The sequence below is a fragment of the Epinephelus moara genome, chromosome 16 (genome assembly GCF_006386435.1).
Source record: "Epinephelus moara isolate mb chromosome 16, YSFRI_EMoa_1.0, whole genome shotgun sequence".
NCBI lineage: Eukaryota > Metazoa > Chordata > Actinopteri > Perciformes > Serranidae > Epinephelus > Epinephelus moara.
In genome coordinates, this window is record NC_065521.1 from 42,771,984 (window position 1) to 42,780,021 (window position 8,038).

General features: G+C 40.1%; 1 long non-coding RNA gene across 1 annotated transcript in view; it reads right to left on the minus strand.

Moving 5' to 3' along the window:
* Window positions 1-5,080, minus strand: part of LOC126403174 (uncharacterized) — a 75,851-nt gene extending 70,771 nt beyond the window's left edge. Inside the window, exons 1-2 of the long non-coding RNA XR_007571295.1 lie at window positions 5,014-5,080; window positions 4,757-4,867 (exon numbers count right to left, since the gene is read on the minus strand). This is a non-coding gene — a long non-coding RNA (uncharacterized LOC126403174). The remainder of the gene's footprint in view (window positions 1-4,756; window positions 4,868-5,013) is intronic.
* Between the last annotated feature and the right edge of the window lie 2,958 nt (window positions 5,081-8,038).

The window sequence follows — 8,038 nt, forward strand, 5'->3', positions numbered from 1 at the left end:
TGAAACAAACAAAAGAAAACACGCTCTTCTTTATCTTATCAGATTTGTTATAACCTTCACTGCGACACACACAAATGGATTTTGTACAGTACCAGTGAGAGCCCTTTAATCTTAATCTAAACCTGACCTTAACCCCAAAACCAAACCATAACCCCTTAAACAATCGTGAGGTCAGTACCAGACAAAATGTCCCAACTTTTCTAAAATGTCCTCACTGTGCAATCAACACAAATCTTTTTCTGAAGGTTTCTTTCCTTCTCTCAAATGTCGTTAAATGACAAATATCAAAGTGTTCAAAAATGTTCACGCTTTTAAGAAATATTCTCACTTGAAAAAAAAAAAAAAAAAGTATTTTTCCTTAGTCCTGAGAACCAATGACAAGAGCACACACGCCTCAAAAGATGACGTTTCACCTCTCACCCAAGAGGCTTCTTCAGTTCTAAATGACTGGTTTGGAGTTGCAGGCGTTTAACTCTGTGTGGGTGTGAACCCTTACAGAGTCGTTGAGGTCACATGTGAGCTCTGAGTTTCAGAGTCCTCGCTGAGGTAAGATGGCTAGATGTTCCACGGGAGTACAGGTGGTTTTAACTATAGCAAACATTTATTATTGAGCTAATTTTTGTTATCAATTCATCCCTCGGCCCTATTTTCCACCTGAGGCAGACTTGTTGAACCATGCCAGCACAGCCTTCCTCATTCAGTCCTTCAACCATCTTCTTGAGAAGGTTGGCATTGCGATGTTTGTGCATTCAAAACCCTGTCTATATCCAAGTCTTTCATAATGTTTAAAAGCAGATGTGTTTCTCCTTCCAATTAGAAATGTGAGCTCTTCTTTTGAGCATGCATCTCTATATCAGCCTTGCAAACTGGAGAGGTAAAAGACAAGTGAATCATACATGTGAATGCCTGATTGTCATCATTGGAATGAAGGGAAATAATTGACAAGGACACATGGAGCAGGAAGACACTCCGACAAACAAAGTGACGTACAGTGAAACATAGTCCAGAGACAGAAAAATAAGTTATAAAGCTACATGTTACTGGACGAATCAGACAGGCAGAACTTTCATTTAAAAAGGTTTTCGGTCTCATCTCTCTGGTTTATATGCAGATTAACTACCAGATGCATCATGGGAAGAGCTTGCATGCATTCTCAAATGCTCAGGATCTGCTCAGAGGCATCTTGACTAAACTTTAAGTGTTTGATGATATGATAGCTCCCTAAAGGTGAAGCCAACGCATCTTGGGCCATTGACCCAGCCCCCTCCATGTCAAATAAAGTTTTTCAAAGATGGTTTCTGTCATTTGAGGTAGTTCTTGTCACGCTGATGTATGTTGCAGTGTGATGTCATGATTGACAATGGTCAATCAGTGAGCTTGTGATCAATGGCGCTGCTTGCAGACAAGTGTGTGGGCTGGAACATCCTTCCCGAGCTGATATGGCTCCAAAAGTGCGAGATGGCAGCACCCAATATTTTGGCTTCATTTTTGTACAGTGTGAGAAGGTGAAGACACGTTCTCCAGTTTTATATAGTCTCTGGTTTGGAACGTAGTGATCATGAACTTTTAGATACAACCGTCAATAATACACCACCATGTGAATCTATTTTTAGGGCCATGAATGCAACCCTAACTTAATCTGATGTTTTTCATAAGGAGCAAAAGTATATTTATAGAAAATGGCAATTGAGGAAACACACTCAACGCCCCGACTAGGATATTAAAGGATTACTGTTTATTACATCTTGGGTTTTAGTTTCATAGCTCGTTGTCAGTTCTTTCAGTTACGATAACGTGGTACTCACTGAGCCAAAGTAACTTCTAGGGTTGGGTACTGAAAGCTGGTGCCAATATGGCATCGGTTCCTACACAAACAATACCAGACTGAAGCATAACGTAGATTTTGTTGCTTCATTTTGGTGCAAGATTGTGTGAATAACAAGACAACTGAGAGAGAAAGAGCAAGGGTGTGTGTGACAGTGACAGTGAGGCTGCAGCGACCATGGCAGAACCTGTGGGTGCTTTTTGTATCGCATGCTTTTTCTCTTTACTTTGAAAGGTACTGCAGCTGTCCTTAAAAAGAACGTATTTCATTTTTCTATGGACTTTTGATCATATTTTTTTTTTAGCTATTTCTGTTTTATTTGGTTTGCTTTTTTAATATTCTATTGTCTTATTGTTGTAATTTTCTAGTCTTGCAAAACATTATGTGTAGTTGTTTGTGTTATCCTTTAGATTGTGTCTGATTCCAATTTTGCCATGTGAAGCACTTTCAGCTGCATGTTTGTATGAAAAGTGCTATATAGTTAAGTTAAGTTGAGTTGTTACAAATTCAATACCACTTTCTCACAACATTGAACTGAACTTTGACCCTCTTTCTTATACATCTGTTACCTTGGAGATATAACAAAACACTGTTCGCTGAGCTTGCCAGAGATGGAGGTCAACATGGAGTGAGTTGCTGTTACTTTACGATGTGTGGAGTTTTAACTGTAGTTAAACTGTATACATTTCTGCCTCGAACATATAACATTCACAGCATTTCTCTGTCATTTTTAATTTTATAGTTGTGTCCATTTGTTTTTGGTTGATCTTTGTCATTTTTTTGTTCATTTAAACAATAAATATTCATATTATTACTTGACTAGTCATCATGCGCTGTCAGCCGTCAAGGTGATTTCTGACAGCTGTCAATCACCTGTCGATCAGCTGTGATCTGTTTGTGGCTCAGTCAATGTGACGTATCGCCTGCTGCTCAGAGGATCGTGGGTCAGAGTAGCCAGAAAAGCATGCTGACTTCCAAACTGCAAAATACAACCAGATGTAGTAGAACATCCTGGTATTTTTGGCACGCTGCATTTGACATACTAAATCTTTTTCTGGCGTAAAATAGTACGGTAGCATGGGTACTGGAACACACAGTATGAAGTTAAATATAGCAGTGCAATGTGTGAACAGTTTAGGCTTTTTGTCAGTAACTAAATGCTCACAGAACTAAGACAAGCTCCTATATCTTGCTTATCACCTGCTGATTAAACTGAAGGGAGTTAGTGAGCTTCATTAGCCTCCCATTGGAACCTGACCAGGCTCCTTTAAGGTGGACTGTTAAAGTAAAGCTGCTATTCTCACTGTAGTGACAATATCAACTGCTACTAAACATATAATGGGGAAATGTCTGGCTGCTGTGTCTCTCCTGAGTTATCAGAACTGTAACTGTTATTTATCATTAAAGTATTGTACTTGGGTATGGTTTCATTTACAAGATGAATTTGTTAATTGTGTTTATCCATATGTATATGTCAGTTCAGGTAACATCTGCAGTGGTTTTTGTTTTCTCCTTTCAATGCCACTGTCACATCTACATTCTTTTTGCTTTCTGTCTTTGTCTTCTCCAGTGTGCACATCAGGTCTTATTGGCAGCTCAGAAAATTGAGACGTTAAGTGCATCTTTTGAGTTGCAACCTTATAACTAAAGACAGGTGCTCTTTGCAGTCAAGGACCAGTAACAAATCTGACTTAAACATTTCAACCTTTTCTAAAGGATCATTATCTCTGTACTTTCAGCACTGTGTCAGGCCAGTTTTCTGTGGTGATGATGGGAAAATTATCAGAGCACTAAAGCTTTGACATTTGACATTTTAAAGAGTGTTTGCTTGTAATGTTGGCGATATAAGAAGGTTAGGTTTTGGCTCTCACATCACCCTGAATAAAAGCATCATCGAATGAATGCAGAGAAGGATGTCACAGAGGTTGAACTGACACTCGAGCATTTACTTCGCTCATTCATGCTTAAATAAATGCTTGTTTGTGTGAAACAAAATGATTTCCCACTCAGCACTGAGTAACCTCTCCCACTGCCAGCAATCACACTGTACATGTACACTGTGCACTTTATCTTCTTAATGGTGTTGGTGGATATAAGTGCTCATTAACTGACTGACATGCGGTGCACTCAAAGGCCAACCAAGCAAACGTGAACAGGCTGATAGGAAGCAGAGAAAGACATTAAACGTGCATGTCTGTTGGTGAAAGTTCAAAGCATTTTTTTCATTATTCCTACAATGTTTGCACATGACACAGCCCTGAATTCTCGTTTCATCACTCGGGGCTTTCTCCGTCTAAAAATAATCTTCTGTTTGATGCCAACGTGTAGGTGTCAGGGACCAATCAGTGGGGCTCGAGAACAGCGGGTGTGGAAAGCAGTAAGAGTTAATCTACTGAACCAGGGATTAACAAAAGTGGGGGGAATAATGTTAAATGAAAAAAAAAAGAATTCTATAATTGAATTATACAGTCAGGCACAGTAAGTGTTAGCAGATGTTTCAGTGCACCATGGGTGTGCTGGGCCTTTAAGGTGCATCACAATATGGTATACTAGTCTACAAAGCTTTAGGCAAATGCTTTAATAAGAAAAGAGTTGGATAAAAGCTTTTAAAAAGACAAGATTATCTGTGGTGTGGACATATTTTCTATTGTAGATTAAAGACATAATTTCTACTGAGACTGGGCAAAATGAGGCAAGCAGTACTGACTGTGTGACCCCAGAAGAGAACAGGGCAGAGAGAGAAGTACAAACTATGGCCGACAGGAGATGTGACAGAGGAAAGGAAAGATAAGAGGGGGGAGGAAAGAAAATGGTATTTGCGGAGCACTATCTGAAGTCCCAGTCTGTGTGTCACTATGCTGTACTATAATTCTCTGTCCCAGTCCACAGACAACCATGTCATTAAGACAGCAAAGCATGTGTGTCACTCACAAACTGAAGAGTCTCATCACAGCTGGAGCTCCATTCAACGTTTCTCAGACAGCTGAGGCACATCCCTCAAATTATTTTGCATTTTATCAGCTGGTGTTTTTTTCCTGTCATCTGAAATTTAAAAAATAAAATAAAATAAGATTTCTGACAGGACAAAGTGAGGGGTGTAAATATGGCCTTGTTAAAAATTAATATAAACTAACTGACTGATAAAGTTTTCAAAACGATCTCTTATAAACACCATATAGTTTCTGTACCTGAGCAGGTAGCGTACAGCGATCCTGGGGCTGAACAGCTGAGGCTGATGCTGGACCTCACTCTCAGTCTCGGCACCTGGACACACAAGAACAGAACATTTTTGAAATCAAATTTATTTTTTAAAAAAGAGAATCATAATGCATAAGTTCAATGACAATGCCCGTGAAATGAAAGCATGTTAGCAGAGCAGCATATTTAGTGATTACACAGGTTGTGTTCAGGCACAGTATTTAACATGGGTCACACTCACACTCACCACACAATAACTGTGATCACATGTATAAACAATAGAAAATCCTCTTCAAGCATCAATACATGCAGCCGTTATCCAGCCTGTGTAGACTGCTGTATTGATTAAAATGGAAGCGTATCCGTTTCATCAGACACACTTTAGACAGACAACTCTAAAGAGCTGACAGGCGCAGGAGGTTAAAGCACAACAGATACAGGTCTCTAAGAGCCTGTTTCGTCCCGGTGACCAAAGCAGAAGTGGACAGCCGAGACACACTGCCGTTCACACCTCTGCCTATTATGCATCTCCAGCTGACAATTTGTTCAGATGACGTTACTGCCCAGTGCACGGGTATTATGTCTGCACTTTTGCTAGCTGCTCCATAGCATGCTTGCTAGTCAGGTCTGCGGTTGTGTCAGCAAAAGTGGAGATATCACTGTCACCGGCACAGTTCAACATGTCTTCTTCTATGGGGCAAAACAATAGATGATCACACAACACTTCTTCCAGCTCAACATAAAATGGGTAAGATAGAGAGCATTCGTGCGCTGTCACCAAGACAACCACCATGTCCTGCACTGATGATGTAGCCCTTATCGGGGACAAACCAGGATACATTAGTGTTCACACTAGGGCTGCACGATATATCGTTTGAACATTGCCATCGCGATGTGCGCATGTGCGATAGTCACATCGCAGGACATGCAATGTTTTCTCTTTTTTCAGAACATGTAAACTTCAGAAAAGCAGCTCTGAAGAAAGCTCCGCTCGCCTCTCTGAACACAGCCCCTCTCCCTCTCATGCACACGCTGCAGTCACACACTGAAAATGAGCGACATGCAAGAGGGAGTAACAGTAAAGGAGGATTTATGCCTGGTTCACACTACACGACTTTTCTACCCGTTCTGACAGTCACTATGTCACATTACAAGATTGTGGAGTCATAAAATCGTGCCGTGACTTGGCCGACAGACATGACACACTACACAATGGTCCACACCAATTATCCCCGGTCGTCTTTCACGACGTGTGTGATGTCATCGGGTTATTCTTGTCCTATTTTTATTACTTTTACTATTATTTGAGTCACTGTGTCTGTTCATGTGCCAGCCGAAATGTTGCTGTAGTGACGTAAAAAAGCGCCACCAGATGGCAGGAGCTACATTTGAAGTTCCGTACGCAAACATACAAGTCACTGAATCCTCCACAACAAGTTCCTACAAATGTTTCACAATAAAAGCCTATTTAGAAAATGGAGGGATTCTCTCAGCCGAGGTTATGAGGGGCTTTTAATCTGAAACAAGTTTAGGAAGTGTTGAGTTTGAAATGACGGCGCGATGCAATAACTTTATCAAGGCAACGGGAGCGGATAATAAGTAAATATATAAAGATACAGAGGGATTAATAAATGACAGCCCGTTTATAATGTAGTCTGTTTCACATGAAGCTGGGAGCCTCTGCAGTTGTGGTGAGTAAAAGCCCTGCCGCTATTTTTTAATTTTCTTAGTTTAACTCATCTGGTGAAAATTCTTGAATTTTTTAACATCGCAATATTTATTGCAAAAAAAAAATTCGCAATGTCATTTTTTTCCAATATCATGCAGCCCTAGTTCACACAACAAAAGATATGAGGTCAAATGTGTCACAGACTACCTTGGCAAGTGGTTTTGAGTGATTGGATCATAATGCATCTTGATGGTCGTTTACACTTGTATTTAGCGCTGTCCACTTGTGATCAGATCACCCAAAATGAATGTTAATACCAGGTTTAAACAGAGCAGATGTGGTTCATTTTATCTGCATACACAGATGTGTTCCAGGGTTGGTAATTAGCACCAGTCACAAGCCAAATGCTGGTAAAATACACAAATGGCTGCTGGATTGACTTCACTCACCAGCAGAAAAAAATAGTTGTAATCTATTGAGTGGCTGGTAGATTTGGGAATCCACTAGCCACAGTGGCAGGTGGACAAAAAGTTCATTTCCAACCATGATGTGTTTACATGATTTTCATCACATAGGGTTTAACAATTCTGAATCATGACCATCAGAAAAAAACCTTGCACTCATCATTTAATTTCCATGTTGGTACGTTGTGAAAAATAATTAGGCTGCGACTCACGACTGTGTTTAACACTGGATTTCAGATTCAGATTTCATAAAATGCACCAACTCTAATTCTGACATCTTTTTTTTTTTACTCAGCTCACAAAGCTGCCACTACATTTACTGTACAGTGTTGAATAACAGTGCATGGGTCAAGTTTGGATTTAAAAGTTTTGTTTAAGGACAATTTGAGGGTTCTTGAATGATTGCATTGCAGCATTCACTGTGAGCTCGTTCAGTGCTAATGGCCATTTTGAGGGCCATACTGCGCATTCTTGGAACATTCACTCTTCCGTGTCAGGCAGCTCGTTGTTCACTTCATACAGGACAGTTAAAGTGGAGAACATGCACACAAAGACTGATGCTGCCCTGAGAGCAAGGTGATTTTGCTATTTTCTCAGACTTTGTGTACTTTTTGGACTTTTATAAGCAGACTGACTGCTCAGGTGACACACAGAAAACTGTACCTGTAAAGTGTTTACACAAAGAAAGTAATCAGTGTTCCACAGGCAGTCTTGTCATGGGCCTTGAACACCGATATAGTTCTTAGTTTGCCAGTAAAAAGTCAAAAGTGCTCTGACAATGAATGACATAAATATTCAAAAAAATATATAACTATGTGGAGCTCGTGAAAAGCTCTATTCACAAGAATACAAGCTATTCAGTATGATGCCCTGTAGATCCTC